At 35.5% G+C, this 17,398-nt stretch overlaps 1 protein-coding gene across 3 annotated transcripts in view; it reads right to left on the bottom strand.

Annotated features, from left to right (window-relative positions):
* Positions 1 to 17,398, bottom strand: part of TBC1D5 (TBC1 domain family member 5) — a 558,005-nt gene that overhangs the window by 415,021 nt on the left and 125,586 nt on the right. For 2 of the 3 annotated variants that reach the window (XM_081234127.1, XM_081234125.1), the window contains exon 3: positions 1,129 to 1,331. The exons of the other annotated variant lie outside the window; for it this stretch is intronic. The gene's annotated coding sequence lies outside the window, so the exon portion shown is untranslated. The remainder of the gene's footprint in view (positions 1 to 1,128; positions 1,332 to 17,398) is intronic. 3 annotated transcript variants of the gene reach the window in all.

Consider the following 17,398-nt stretch of genomic DNA (forward strand, 5'->3'; position numbering starts at 1 on the left):
GGATGCCTTCTGAAATTGCAAAAGTGATCCACAATTGGATAGGGAAGTAAATTTAATTATGGGTATCAGCATATATTAAATGAAATATACCCCCCAAAATGTAATAGAATAGAGCACAGCATATATTCAAGGTAGCCAGGGTAGAATGGTCTTAACTCTTGTTTGTTTCATTTGTGCATTTATACCTGTGGGAAATGGCTCATAAGTATAAAATTTATTTCTTACTATGGGTTGTGGTTAAAAAGAAAAATGTGAATGCTACCTATCTGAGATACCTTCAATGCTAAGTTCAATCATTCTAATTTCGCAACTCCAACAAATTTAATGAATGTTGGGAGGTAAGGAGGTAGGAAGGTAGGAAAGAAGGAAAGATGAAAAGGGAAGGAAAAGAAATATAGAACAAAAAGTATTCAGTAAGAAAAGTGCTAAAAGTCTGCTGGTGGGAAAATATTTTTAAAGCCCTCATGCAGGCTCAATTAAAAGAGAAGGAAAACAATGAAGAAAAGGAAGAGACTGGAAGCTGGTGGGTAGATATATAAGTGGAAAGAAACGGATCAGGGAACTCTGTGTTACAGGGCAACATTATTCCCTGAAAGAGCCTGCAATCTAAACCTGGCAGCAGTGTATAAACACACACATACACACCCATAAACATTTTTTGTACACAGATATATAAAACACATTACTGTAACTATAACGAGGGTATTATTATGAAATGAATGTTTATCACCCCCCAAAACTCATATGCTGAAATCTTAATTGCAAGTGTAATGGTATTAGGAGTGAGGCCTTTGGGAAGCGATTAGGTCATGAGGGTGGAGCCCTCATGAATGGGATTAGTGCCCTTATAAACAGAAACCTTAGAGAGCTCTCTCATTCCTTCCACCAAGTGAAGACACAGCAAGAAGACATCCATCTATGAACCAGCAAGTGGGTCCTCACCAGACACCAAATTTGCTGGCACCTTGATCTTAGACTTCCTAGCCTCCACAACAGTGAAAAATAATTTTTTGTTATTTATAAGTCACCTAGTCTATGGGATTTTTGTTACAAAAGCCCGAACAGACTAAGACAGCTGATGATAGTACTGAATTTTTAAATGTACGTTTTGAATAAATATACACTTACCGTTCAAGAAAACTTTATTGATCCACAAATCTAACTGACACTGGAAAACGCATGCTCTTGTTATGGGTCATAGATGACGTCAGGCTCTGTACAACAGAGTTTGCCAAATAAAAGTCTTGGTTGGCCAATCGGAAGTAAAGAATCAAGAAATAGAGATCAGCTGAGTTATCCCTCAACTGAGCTGCAGGAAAAACAGCAAATACCTAGAACAATAAAAAAATAAAATAGCTTCAAATATCCTCTCCCTAAGCAAAGGAACCCTAAACCAAAGCCATCAATGCAAAAAGCAAGCTGAAAAAGTTTAGCAAGCTGAAAAAGTTTATGTCATAATATTTTTGGATCTTAGGAGACAAATGTTAGCTTACTCTTTAATCACTCTTTCAATCATCTATTTTAGCTCCTAGAAGAAACTCACTTTAAAATGCCTACAATAAAAAGCATTATAATAAAAAAAAAACCTAAAACACCTCAATATAAAACAAATCACCTGTTATCACTTTGTTTCACTGAAATGAAATAAAAGTGTTCAAATAAGAAATACACTACTAATACATAGTAAACTAATATCAAGTATTAAAATCACTTAAAATAAAAAATGGAAATCTGACATTTGCAAACAAATGTGAAAAAAAACTCCACTGAAAATGAATTCCAAAGTGTAAATAAAACATAAAATTAGAATACAGATGTATCAGTGTGGCAAGTAAATATTATTTGTGAATTAAAAATTAATTTCCATAGCCTTTTTGCCTATAGAAAAAGAAAAACATTTATCATCTTTAGTAATATACTTCAATCTACTTTCACAAATCATATCTGACATAGATGTATCTCTACATAAAATCAAGAACAATGGAATTTCTTAAATATCTAATTTAGGTAAAGAACCTCTAAATAATAATAAATTACTAAATATATTATTATCACTCTTTTCTAGATTTCATTCTGTATTAGTTTACTTTACTCCCAATAACCTGTTACAGCTTCCTTGTGACTCAGCATATGTACAAAAGGACAACAGTAGTTAGGTAAAATATAAATCAAAAACACAGAACTGAAAAACATTATAATAATAGATGTATCTGAAACCTACTGGGATTCAAAAGAAATTAATTACTTAAAACACATTTGAGCATCATATGCTATTAAAACCAAATAACAAAGTATGATTTCTGAAGAATACCAATGAATGTAGCACTGATCTCCAGATAGATTTAAGGAAACTGTTCTGTGCCCCTATACTGAATATAGTTCATGATTTGTTTGTTCATTTGATAAAGAGAATGATTTATTATATTCTGATGGAGAATTTCCTTATTTTAACTTTCAATCTCATCTGAAAAGTTACAAACAACATGTTTCTAAATTATATAATCTATGTATGGAAAATATCTAGATATTGTCAGCAGCTCCTTGGACAGCAATATAGTCACATGGTTTTTCTCCATGGTTGAACTAAAAATCGCCACACCACTGAAGTAAAGCATGTCTTTATTTCTCATCATTCCCTTGTAAAAATATAAACCATTTTTATATTATGGATGTCTCTTTAGAGTGAAAGACATTCAAGTATCTTTCAGTTATTCCAATATATGTATATTTGATAAATGTGTGTTTATGTAATACTTAGTATAGACTGTCACACTACTGTGTCAATACTGTTCAGAGAATGATGGCTATTTCTTCAGAAAGTACAACAGTAACCAAAGAAAAAGTGATACTACAATCAGTGTCCTCAGTAGTTGTGATTTGCTTTGTTTCTAAACACATACTTTACATCCCAGTCAATTTTACATTTCTTACACTGCTGGGATCATGATTCACTTTATTGTTTTGACAGGACATAATCCAATAAAAGATCTCATTGACATACTATCAAAGAAACCAAGAAGGAAGGAAGAAGACTACAGGAAGAATTAAGAAACATGGAAGGCTATCTGTACAGGAAAAGTGTATGTTATGCTTAGACTCGCTCAGCAAGCCACATGCAGAAGGAATGTTTACCGCTGTCTCACTGAAAGGATATACCATTCTTCTAGTTATTCTCTACGGAATTGCATAAACATTGAGAAATCTAGAAATAGACATACACATGCACATATAAAAATTACTGTCAGTGTATAAGTTACTGCTGCCCTGGGACTGCAATAATTTATGTAACATCTGTTTTCATATTTTTCTAATTTTTTTCCTAATTAACATGCATATTTAACGCATAAATGCTCAGACCACCTCTTTTTTCTGCTGACTGTGCCTCTTTATTTTTGAAGTTGTGCACTCCTAAGGAGAATTCAGGATAGATGGAAACCAAAATCTTATTGAAAGCACTAATTTTACAATATAAACAACAGTACTAAACCAATTTTCAAGAAAATACTACAGCCTTAAGAGTTTTCACAAGAACATTTCAATCTGCTAACAATAATTATACAGTAAATTAAGGTCCAAATACCAAAAAGTAACATAAAAGCACAATTCCAATATCATATTAATCTTCTTCATTTTTTCTAACTTTTATAAGAGCTGAAAAAACCTTTTATAACATCTATGATTTCTTGTCTTCGTAAGTTTTGGTAGCATTTTAAAAATTTTATGCCTTAGGCAAATAACATAAATAAATACATTCCATATAGTAAACATCAAGAAGTATACAACCAACTAGATCTTTTTTAAATTGTGAACTTCAAATACTGTCCAGATGTGAGGAAAGGGGAAAGTTTTGACTCTAAAAGTCATAACAGTACAATCAACTTCTGGAAGCTCTTAATCTGTACTCAGAAATTCAAAATTCAAAACACTACTAGTCTTTAAGTAAAATTAGAGGCTCAAGAAACCAATGCTACAATAACAAACGTATTCCCAAGTAACAATGCTTAACCTGCCAACACTGTGACTTCATGTGTACTTACCTCACTTTAGAACTAATCTTTTAGTTCTAAAATATTGTCTTTTAATTGCCTATTTATGTAGTTCAGTCAGTCATTTAATATTTCTCATCTGCTATCAGGGCTTTTCTAGGCCTTTGTAGATGCTGAAATTGTCTCACAGAACTTAATTTTATTTGGAGAACCAAATAGTATCCAACAACCATGCAAATACATAATTGCAAACAGAGATAAATGCTACTAAAAATATGGGAAATTCCCCACCATGAGATTTTATAATAGGAGACTTGATGTATCCCAGAGAGCAGCAAAGACCTAAAGTAAGACTGAGATGAGATCTGAAAGGTATGGGAAGTGTTCAAGTCTGGGCACATCAAGCGCAAAGGTCTAAAAGCACTTACGAGAGAAGCACATTCAAAGTCAGGAAAGAGAAGCAAAGAGGCCAGCCACAGCTAAAGAGGGAATGTACGTGAAACAAAAAAGGCAGAGTACTTGAATAAGGCAAAATTCCTGAAGGGTTTTAAATAAGGTATGACAACCAACTGTATGTTGAAGAAATACCCAGTGTGGCAGAATCATGGAGGGGGCAAGAGAAATGCAGGGGAGGAGGTGAGCGTGAGGTGATAGTAGCGTAGACTAAGGTGATGGTGGGGAAGACAAAGATGAGAAGGCAGAAAGAGACACAGGGGATGACAATCAGCAGACTTTGATGAAAGATTAGATTTTGTGGAGGATGCAGATGAAGAGTAATTCCATCCATTGATATAGGGAACCCTAACAGAAGGGTGCAGGTGTTGGAAGGAAGAGCCCAAGTTTAGACTTGGACATGTTAAGGGGTTAGCTGATGGAAACATCCTGTGGGCATTTCAACAGAAACATCTGGAGCTACTACTAGAGTCTGGAGCTATAGGAAGGGTCTGGGCTAGAATCAAATTTAGCATTTACCAGGATACGGGTACTAGATAAAAAATAGAGGTCTACATTGTTTTCCCACAAGAAAACCCCTTCACACATCCAGCACCTTCCCTGTTTCTAGTTATCACACCACATCAGAATAGGAAAACATACATTTCATAATCTGACAAACTCATTTAGCCTAAAATTGGTTCATTCCATAAGGCACACTCGCCTTACCTTAAGTTGTGGAATAATAGTCATCATTTATTAGAATACCTACTCTGGGACAGAACTATAAAAATACACTGAAGCACTCTAAAAATGTGGCAGATTAATCCTCACAATAACCTTAGAATTTTACAATCTTCATGCCTGCTTTTCAGATGAGGACACTGAATTTGGGGATGTGTAAAGTCGCTAGTGAAGCCAGTAAATGATAGAGGCATCCTGCCAACCCAAGGCTACCTTAACCGACAACCCATCATTCCTTCCACTAAAAGGAGGGTAGCAAGGATAGATAGTGTAAGACTCTGGGCTTTATAAAAAGTGTGAATCACTATGCTGTACACCTGAAATTTATATAATATTGTAAATCAAAAAGAGTCTGGGCTTAAAAAAAAAAAGTAGTGAATTAACTGGCGGTTCAGTGGTTAGGACATGGTACTTTTACTGCCGGGGCCCAGGTTGAATCCCTGTTGGGGAACTAAGAGCCCACAAACTGCTCGGTGTGGCAAAAAAAAAAAAAAAGACAGAAAGAAAAAAGTCTGGGCATTAAAATCAAATCAACCTCAGTTCCAGTCCTGGCTCCAGAAGACCACTTAAACTCTTACGTTTCCTCACCTGCAATTTCCTCCCCTGCTAGGAAGTATTAATGTTTTACGAAACACGTGAAGGCTCTGGGTTGGGCATCACCATTAACATGACATGTTCCTTCACCACAGGAGTGCCAGATGAAAGAGGACTCAAAACACAGATAGCTTTGGAAATTTCCCAGCACAGAGAATGGCAGGGCACCAGGAAGAGCTGCCTCAGCTCACCCTTGCTCTTCCCCCAACTGGGGAAGAGTAGCTTCCATCAGAAGAGCAGAAGCCAATATCCTAAAGTTGTCAATAGAGAATTCAGCAGTGGGTCTAAAACTTCAGTGTGCGTAAAAATCTCCTAAGGAGCTTCTTAAAATGGAGATTCCCAAGCAGACCTTCCCAAAGATTCTGATACAGCAGTGGAAGAGATGACTCTTCAAGCTTTCTAAAAGATCTCTACCAACAACAACCACTTTCCATTCTTCAGGCACATAATTTTTAAACTATTTATTGAACATATATAATACTTTATTTTGTCCAATTAAATTGTACCCAACTTAATATAAAAATTTCAAATATGTTTCTGAACAACTACTGTCAAGGTTCTTTTTCAATAGAAAGAGGGATAATTAAACAGCAGCAGTTTTAACTATACATAAAATGTCTCTACCAAATTTGATTTGCCTTAATCCAGATTTTAGTCTTGTGATTAAAACTAAGTCATTTAGGGATTTACATGTCAAAAGACATAGGAATGTTTAAGGGAGATGAATGGTTCATAAGGAAACTTCTGTCACACAAGTTAACCACTGGCTAAATAAAATATATTGTTGATTAGTAAAGAATCTTAAAAATATGTAAAAGGGTCTAAAGCAGTAACAGTTATCCAAAAAAAAAAAAAAAAATGGAGTAAGAGCTTACATATAACCCTCAGTGATACTGGTACCAAAACAGCATTCAAGACCGAAAATTCCTACTGTATTTCCAGATACTTCAGATCACTTAGAAAATTAAAGTATGCCCATCTTCCTTTCTACATGAACCACAATTGTCACTATGGAAGTATACATTCTGGTCACTGCCCCAGCAGCCCCCATTAACCTGACCTACAGGCAGGGCACACTGAGTCAGGGCTGCCTTAACAACATTCCAGAGGCTTAAGAGATTCTAACGAATTCTAAAACTCAAATTTCCACCCAAGGTTAACGGAATTTAATTTTTTAATTTTGAAATTTCAAGATGGGTGTTATTCTTTCAAGGCTTATGTGCAAAGCTAAATGTGAGCAGTTAAAAGTTTAAAGTTTAGTACATACGGTCTCCTTGTATTCCTCTGAATCAAAGAAAATACCCACTCAGGTTTGTTTGTTTTTAACCTCATGACTTACATGACCACGACAGGAATAGAAAGCTAAGGGTAACAAAGTTGCTTGAAAAAATACTTTAGTGAAAATAACATCCATACTCTACCAGGATATTGACATCTATATGAAGTATCTCATTTAATGCCACCTTACCTCCACCCCACCCCCACCAAAACAAACAAACAAAACAGTTAATAAGAACTTAAGGACACTAACTTGCCCAAGACCTCATCACTAACAAATGGTAAAGCTGGGATTTGAACCCAAGAAATCTTAACACACAGGCCATATGGTCTTAACCACTGTATCATGCCACTTCAATTCAAAGACAATTATAAGTGTAATATACCTGATTGTTACTCACTGTTCATAACTTCCCTTAATTTTATAAACCTTTATATAGCCACTATCCCCAAAGCACTGACACAATCTAAGTCTGTTTCTTTGACTTTTATGGTAAATGAAGTACTTCTAGGTTGTCCTAATAATAAAACATACCTTCACTTCCAAAATCACTCTTCATCTTAGAATTCTTATAGTAGTATGTGACATTATTTTCTCTCAAACAGTCATGCTCATTTTTCACAAACAGTTGGTACCAAGTTAGATCCCACACTATCCTAAGCTCCAGGCAAAACAGAAACCAATGTATGTACAATTAAAGAAGAGAAAAATTCTTGTGATTTGAGGATTATACCTTCTAATTTTGCTCTTGATGCCAACATAGCCTCTCTTCTCTATATCCTGATTCATTTAGGATCAAGCTCTGATACCAAGTTCAAATTACAAATAAATTACAAATTACAAATAAGAAACAGATTAGTCTCCATCACTCTAAATAAACCAAAGAGGTTGGGTCATTTCTGAGAGTTGCTTTGGGCACCTGAGGTCCATTTCAATCTCGGAGACCAGTCTAAATGCTCATGAAAAGTTAGAAAATTCCCGCAACTGTAGTTTCCTTAAGAAAGCTGCCGATTCAACCTGACTCCAAGAGATGAAAAATTCCCTTAAGCATATGTTAGTTTTTGTGCATTTCTTGTGGCAGACATGAGGCATGGGACTTTTCAAAGCAGACATCCTTCACAGTGCAACAAGGATACAAACATATTTATAATTAAGGTATTCCCTTCTTTTAAGTGTGTTCCTGTAACTAAGATGAAAATAAATAAGATTTCTGAAGAAATTATTTTAGATTAAACAGGCTAAAACTTTAAGCATTATCCATAATTTTATTTTGTATTCTAAATTCTCTGTTCCAGGCTTATTAAATTATTCCACATCTCATTAACTACTCCTCCTTATGTTATTCCATTTGCTTCAGAGTTCCATTTTTTTTAATCTATTGCTTTTTTGTAACATCACCTGTCTGTCACCTTTTATCCAATAAAAACTGTAATTTATCTTGTTCAAATTGCGAAAAGAAAAACTCGAACCATAGCTGACTGCACTGGAGGAAAGCCTATGAAAAGCAGTCACTGTCCCAAGTTATTCCAGAATTCTGAGGAAGCTTTAGTTCTCAGAAAACAGAAGTGCACAATAGTAATTAAAACCAGAAGAGAACAGATAATAAGTTGGCTCTACAAAGGACTCAATTATTTAGCACATGTATTTTTACTGTTTTGTGGCTCATGACTTTCCCATCACTTACTTTACTACCAAACTACTGTTCCTTTATTGATCTCACTGCCTATTAGCCCCTTCTCAAAAAGAATAAAAGAAACCTAAACTGGATAATGTTGTTAATTATTAGCAGCATAGAAAAATAGCTGAATCAATTATTGGGTACTTAGTGAGTATTTTAGAAAGATAATTCCAGTAGTGGGATAGAGTGCTAACAACCGAAATAGCACAGCGGCTATAGAAATGGAGGAGTGAGAGACAAAAGAACATGAGAAAAATGGTGGTACCCAGAAATAGAAATGGAAGAAGAGAAAGAAGTTTAGTTTATTTCCAAGGTTTCTAATCTAGCAGGTAGGCAGATTAGATTATTTGTGCCATGAAGGGAATAAATTTTTTTTAAAGATAGGAGGAGAAAGGGATAAGAAAAAAGGTTGATTAAGAGAAAAAGCACATACTACATATCACTTCATATACATGCCTACCTCAGTATCTTGAACTCCTGCAAAAGGGATGTTGAGGACAAAAGAAGTAACAAATGAATTATCTCAATTTTAATTCTGCTGACTCTTGTAACATTAAGTAACCTGAATTCACTGAGTAAAATGAAGTTTAGATCACGCCACTAATTCCTCAAGTTTTTGAGGTTTCATTTTATTTTAGAAGGTCTCCTTAGTTCTAAACACGCTGCTACAAGCCTAGAAGTATCTTCAATTGAGTACTCTCTTTAAAAATTTTGCCAAGTTGTGGTCTCTACAATTCACATAGTATCTCACTTTGAGCTACTTCTTGGTATAAATTATCCAGCTGAATTTTAAATTTTGCATTAGGTTACTTGTTTAGTAGGTTTGAAACTAATACTTCAGCAAAACAAATACAGGAAGATCACACGTGTATCAGTGCTTTCAGTCTAATAATTCAATAAAACAGCAATCAATTAATTTACGTACTAATGTCATTTTTTTTGCTACTCAGAAGGATAACTTTTTAAATGTATTCTTCAAAATCATTTTTAAAATATTTAAAGATTCCAAGCAATATTATTATTATGGTCTCATATTGCAACAAAATACATAAAACTAAGAATATTCAAAATCCCATAAGAAAAAACTCTCTAGGAGGTTACAAGATTATAAATTGTGAAATGAAAAGAGGAAAATCATAAATATGATAAATACAGTATACCAAAACTTTTGGTTTTATAACCAAAATTCGTTATGAACATTTTTTTTAATAAGTTGATTTATTTTATCTATTTTTATTTTTGGCTGCGTTGGGTCTTTGTTGCTGTGCGCAGGCTTTCTCTAGTTGTGGCAAGTGGTGGCTACTCTTCATTGTGGTGTGCGGGCTTCTCATTGCAGTGGCTTCTCTTGCTGTGGAGCACGGGCTCTAGGTGCATGGGATTCAGTAGTTGTGGCTCATGGGCTCTAGAGTGCAGGCTCAGTAGTTGTGGCCCACGGGCTTAGTTGCTCTGTGGCACATGGGATCTTCCCAGACCAGGGCTCGAACCCGTGTTCCCTGCATTGGCAGGCGGATTCTTAACCACTGCACCACCAGGGAAGCCCTGAAGATTTTTCTAAATTAATGTTTTCCAGTTTGGATACTGGAAACTAAGCAAGAACTCTCAGGCAATTGGTTATTACTCTCCAAGGGCAGGAGCCCAAATAAAGCGCCCAACTCTTGGGACTTAAAAAAATCACCCAGAGTCAACCTCTTAAGAAATGATCCTCAAATTCTTCTGTGTTCAGCTTTACAATTATTTCTCTCATCCAAGTTACATGAAGGGAAAGGTGACAGTCAGCTACCATACCCCTACAAGGAGAGTTTCAAAAAGGCTTGTTGAAGCCTTCAAAAAGGCTGGTAACCCTGATCCTTAGTAGGACATCCTTCCCAGTCCTGTGCACTGGACCACTTGTTGTGTAAGTGACTGAACACTAGGCCATCTCCCAGAGCAGCATTTGTGGACAGGGGAAAAAACCCTGAAAGACTAGGTTACTTAATCTAAAACTGCTGCTGCTTTTAAAACATCATGGCCTAAATAATCATTGAAATACTACTACCTTCCATTGAAAACATTTAGAAATGTCCTTATCTAAAAACTACCCGTATGTAAAATGTGCTTTTAACCTTATAACTGCCCTTCTGAGCAACGTCTGATGACATTAATTTCTCAGCCCATGGTACTTGGGGTGGGAGTGGAGGTACGAGGAGGACGTCCTACAAGACTCTTCTTTGTATCTTAGAAAATGTCATTTTATTTAATCCCCATAACAGCTTAATGCAAAAGGTGTATTATTATCATTAATCCCACTTATACAGATGAAGAAATTATAGGCATTGTTAAGTAAACTTACTTAACATCACACAGTTAATAAGTGGTATTTAAACTCAGGCCTGTGACACTCCACAAGCCTATCCTTTACACACCATCACAATGTCCTCAAGTATACCTATGAGTAATGTAAGTCAAAATCACATAGTGGGGCTTCCCTGGTGGCGCAGTGGTGGAGAGTCCACCTGCCGATGCAGGGGACACAGGTTCGTGCTCCGGTCCGGGAAGATCCCACATGCCACGGAGCGTCTGGGCCCGTGAGCCATGGCCGCTGAGCCTGTGCGTCCAGAGCCTGTGCTCCGCAACGGGAGAGGCCACAGCAGTGAGAGGCCCGCGTACCGCAAAAAAAAAAAAAAGAAAAAAAAAATCACATAGTGAATTAAAGTGATTCATTTATCTCCGTATTTCACTGGAGTACCTTGGAAACCCACCATGGGGACTGAAGTTTGTGCCTCCTATAACCATGGACCGTGGGCTCATAACATTGAAATCTGTGATTCCTGGAGCTCAGACATGGATTTCCCTCACTTATTTTCACTCTGAAATACATTACCTCTTGAATTCAGTACAACAAGAAAGCTCTCTCTGAAAACATACCTAGCCAAGCTCTGTGCTTCAGTCAATGTGACAGGCATTAATTTAAGATTAAACTTTCTAAACGACTAATTCCTACATAGTTTTCAACATGTTATCCTTGAGAGCCCATACATACATATGCACCTGAGAAAGACATTTTTAATGGCATTCCTTCTCAAATATCCCTAAAACCAGTGTGCAGTTGGCCAGACAATACCAAACTACATCCTGAGCCTCATAAGTATAAATGTATCAGTACAAGAATACAGATAACTCCCAGAGTAAGTCTTCAAATAGAAAATTATTATACTAAGAATAAATGATAGTAAAACTTCTAGAAAATTCAGATCTGTGGCCTACTCCACCCACACCCAAAGCTGACATAACCCATTGGAAAAAGAGTTCCAAAGAGATTGTTAAAATACTTCCCAAAGGCAATTCCAGAATTTCCTCATGAAGAACTTGTCACTCTTGCCAGAGGGTAGACTTGTTTTGACACATGACAGAGTTCTTCAATCAGAACATGTTTAAAGTGAGGCAGTAAGTTTCACATTAAGCCATTTTTTCTAGCTCTTAAAACAAAGGAATAATGTTGACCAGAAAACAGAGCTCACATGGTAATAAGATTCAGTCATGTATATATTATGTTATATATAAATTATTTTTAGGAAACAGAGTTTAATTCTCAAGTATGAGAATTTAAAAAATAAAGACTAAGTTCAAAACATACTGTGGTATATATTTTTTTAAACTACAATTCCTCTATTTTGACCCTTGGTAGCTTAGTCTATTTTGAGCTCTATTTAACCAAGATTTGGTGCCTAGAAACCACTTAACATAACTTTATTAATTTGCTAAGCCATGATATTCTGAGTTCAGCTTAGGCTTCCACATGCCCAAAACATCCATCTATAGATTGGACAGTTCTCTTCAGGGCTAATCCTTCCTCTTGTACAAAAACCTCTCATCAGAGCACAAACTACTGGCAAAGCAGCTGAGCTGCATTTCCTAATGGACTGGCCTTCCCAGCTTCATATAATTAACAATCTCAGTGTGTCTGCATGAATGAGTGACTCATTAACTTGATTTTTGTTTTTAAAGAGTCAAGCTCTTAAACTACAACAAATATTAGTTACATAATATCATATACTTTTACAAAACCACACAATTCAAATATACACAAGCCAAATTATAACACTCTAAGGAGAATGTATCTCAGAAAATTCCAGAATTCTCAAGACTTCAAGTCTTAGCAGAAATGAATTACATGTACTAAAAATATCTACTTTACCTGGCATTTTTAGCAACTAGAATTCTGCTCAACAGCACTTCTGATTTTCCGAAGGTACAGCCCATTTTAGTCATCCCACAAAGGTTAACTTATGTTCAAAAGAGTTTGTTTGGGCACGGGAAATAGGACCAAATATTTTTTAAAGGAAAAACAATAGTCTTTTAATAACCAGAAAATGTGATCAGGTAGGAACACCAAGTTCACCATACATGGAGGTTCATTTTACCAACCTCTGTGATTAAAGATCAGTAGAGTGTGTATCATTTTGGGGAAGCACAACAGTAAATATTAACATGTATATATTAACATGCTCAATTGTGACAGACAAATCGTGTGAGGTTTCTGTGAGTTAAGCAAAAAAAACGGGGGGCGGGGGGTGGCTTTATTAACATTCAATATAATGCAATACAGAAATTGTATTTATGCTGCATGTAATAATAGATGCTTTCATGACACTGAATAGACTTTTTCACACAAAGATGAAGATCATTCACCAAATTATTGTGACTACTATATTATATTCTGGAAAATAATGATAAATCATACAAGCCTGCTCTCAGTCCCAGGCCCATTTATCTTTCCATTCTCCCTCTTCTAAACTATGATAGACTAGAACACAAGAAAAATGGGTCTCTTATTCCATCACTACCCTACTGCCCACCTTCCTGCCCTTGCCCCCATAAAGTCAATCATATGCTTCTTAAGTAGGGTTTAATCTTCCTCATGTATTTTTTTATTTTACTCAAATCTTTGGTTATCTATGATATATAGAACATGAGAATATTATAATTAATGAAAACATAAGATAAAGGACTGATATAGCATTTTAATAAGGAAAATTATGATTAGTAATTATTAATTTATATGGAAAATTTATTTCATAATTTTTTGGAATATACAAATGAAATTAAAATAATTAGCATAAGAAATATTTGGTTTAATATAATTAAATGTGAGAGAATGTCCTTCAGAAGAGAAAAGTTAAACATAGCACTTTACAATAGTAAAGCTTTGTAAGGGTTCAGCTCACACATTTTAAAAATCTTTTTTTTAAGTCACACACACACTTTGACAAACAGGTAATTTCTATACTGAACAAAAACAACAACAACAACAAATAACCCAAAGCTAGTAAATCATATCATGGCCCCCAAAGAATGATCCCAATACACACCAATAGCTTCAGATAAAACGGGAAATTCCAACTCTGGCTATACTGCACAACATAAGAAGAAAAGGGAGAAAACTGAGAAGCAATGGCTTAATTAAATTCCCCTCCAACAGTTAATTTTACTGGGGAGAATGATTAACCATGCAAGAGCTGCTACAGCTGTTAGATTAAAATCAGGTATTTTCCAGACTATCTTTTGGAAAGTAAGATACAGATAATATCCCAGAGAAAAGTGATCTAAAAAGTCAGGTAACTATTAATTTAGAAAGCAATAATTTTTTAAAACCATCATTACTTGCAATCAATTTAAGAGAGTATCATTAGATTGAGATTATTACAACCCATTAATACAAACTGCAACTTAACATATCTTCTCAATAACATCTAGTGTGCACTATTTTAAAAGCTCCATAAACGGTAGTAAATAAAAATGGAATACAAATTTAATCCATTTTAAAGTTTTACATAATGACCCGTGGGGCCTGCAGCCTCCCTCCAACATGACCTACACTTTTATTACTCCACGTCCATATAAATTAGAATCCACATTATCAATCTTTCTGTACTCATTCTACTTAATCACTTAATACACCTGCACTTAACTATCAATGTTTCCTTTTCCATATTTGAAACCTACAGATATCAAAGAGTATGAAGAAAAAGAAACCAAAATTGGGCTTAAAGGGGAAAAAAGGTAGAGCGCATCTGCAAATTCATAACTGACCCTCTTACTCCCCAACTCTGTCACATTCCTGCTGACTTCTGAAGAGCTACCATCAACCTACAGGATTCAGAACAGGACCTACAGTAGTCAAGGAGCAAAATGGCTGCTCATTTCTTAGAGAACAGATTAACAATCTTTGTATGTATGAAGTTTACTAGAGGTTTTCTGTTATTAAAACATTGCATATCACGCAACCCATTAGAAACAAAATTATAGCAACATTTCAGTAGATTCAGAAAGAAACATTTTGATAATATTCAACACCATTCATGGTTTTTTAAATCAAAAGCAAATTTTAACTAGAAAAACAAGAAGGGTACCTTAAAGTGATTAAGTGAATGAATGCATCTTTCAAAAATCCACAGCAAACATAATACACAATGGTGACACACAGAAGCACTATCCTTTACAAAAGAGTAAGACAGATGCCCACCATCATCACCTTTATAAGAGCTTGTACTAAAATTTCCAAGACAGCACATTAAGATAAAAAATAAAAGGCAAAATGAATAAAAGAAGAAACAAAGTTGTCATTTTTTCAGTTATGATAGTCAACTAAAGACATCCAAGGGAATTTTAAAGACACTTTATTAGATTTAATAGGAAAATTCTGAAAGTTTGCTGGATATAAGGTTTCCGATTTTGATTTAACATGTCCACTTTCCCTAATCCATGATTATCTCTTTCCTTTTTGGTGTCTATAGAGTTGAGTCTTCCTTAAGAGTCACCAACCAGAACTACACAATGTATTAAGTGCTAAAGTTTGATAACAATGAGATAATGTACCTCCTTTCTCAGATCCTGTTACATTTTCATCACTTTCTATTCTTACACCAAATTGCTTCTATAATTAAAATACCCTTTTGGTGGCCACTTTTGGCCAGATCACCAGAGTAGGCCAGTATTTCTAGGTATACGTTATCTCCAATATATCCCATTTCTTTCCTATCAGAATAAACCAGTCACAACTCATTATTTTTAGTAAAACATAACCCAATTTACTTAAAATGTCACTTTGTGGCTGACAAAAATGAGAGCCCTTTTGCCAGGCCCCTGCCCGCCTGCAGCCTGCAGTAGTATTCCCGCACTTATTCCTCACCATTTGCTTTACCAGCATCTTGCTTCTTACATCTTGAGTACCATGTGAAAATCTGGAATGTTTCACTGCATGCTTCCAGAGGGTTCCCGCTGCTTACATATACCACTCCATTTAAAAGGACCTACTCAACATACTTTTCATTTCCTATCGCTGATTCAGTTTGCAATCCATGATGGATTTTTTAAATTGTCACTTATTTTACATTTTACAAACTTTTTCAAAGCCTAGCAAAATACTAGCATTACTTGCCGATTTAACTTTTCAAAAACTCTTCCTATTTTGCTTATGGGACATTTTTCATCAACATTATCTTTGGAGAAGTACAAAACCCTTTTTATATAACTCCTGCCCTTTCCAAGTTACTGAAATTGTACTCTCAAGCTCCAAATGTAATGTCCTTTCCCACGTCCTTATACTCATTGATTTCTCTATAGCCCTAATATCTAAGATCTCCTTCCTAAAATTCTCTTTCCCTTGCTTATATAACTTTTTTTCCAACAATAGACCCATCAGTTTCTGACCCTTTTTCTGATGCTGCCACCTTATGAACATATAGGAGGTTCTCCAAGATCTTTATTTGGCTGATTCCTTTCTAGTTTCACCCTCTCCCCCGCCCCTTTTTTGGCTTAGCAGTCTCGTTTACAAATTTCATGCCTTCAACTAACATTTTCTGTCCTCATGTCTCTAGTCCTGGCCTGGATCTCAAGAACTAGGCCATAGCTAGCATGTATGTAACACCCAAAGTAGACACTGCCAGTTGGTTGGACATTGGCTCAAACGACATCTCACCACACTATCAGACGGAGGCAACACTGAAGAAGAAACCAACTCACCACATCCAATCATTCCCTAAATGTCTCTACCTGATAATCCATATCAGCACCTTATAGACAAGTTATCAAATGCAGAACTCATTATCTTTCTCTAAAACTTTCTACTCACCTGCTTCGCTTTGTAAGAAAATCCTGAGTCTTCAATAATTCTCTTTCATACCTTCAGATCCACTTTGTTATCATATCTTACTGAATAACATATTGGTATCAACCAAATTTGTCTCTTTTTATTCCCCAATGTCATGTCCTAATATAAGCACTTAATACCTCTTAACAAAGCTCCGAAAACTGCCAGCTTCCTAGCTAGTCTCCCATCTGCAGTCTTTCTCCCTTTTTCTCAATGTTACTAAGTGCTGCAAAAGTAAACTGATCATCTCATTTACTATGAGCATCCAAAAGCCACACAAATTCCATATTCTCACAATCAGTATCCTTGACAATGTGGCTGTTAGTTACTTCTAATGTTACTTGTATGCCTCCACTCTCTATGTATTCTACCAAATATAATGTCTCTCTTCTTTACTCGTGATGTTTCTTCTGTCTGGGTCTCCCTTTCCTTTCGGCTGGAGAAAACTAGACAGTAGAAAAATAAGCAATACAACCTGATAATGCAGTGGATAAATGTGATGAGTGAAAAAGACATATCAAGAAAATTACTCAGATTTCCAGCTTTTACAATAAGAT

This window comes from Mesoplodon bidens (assembly GCF_964165515.1).
Source record: "Mesoplodon bidens genome assembly, chromosome: 5".
NCBI classification, from domain to species: Eukaryota; Metazoa; Chordata; class Mammalia; order Artiodactyla; family Ziphiidae; genus Mesoplodon; species Mesoplodon bidens.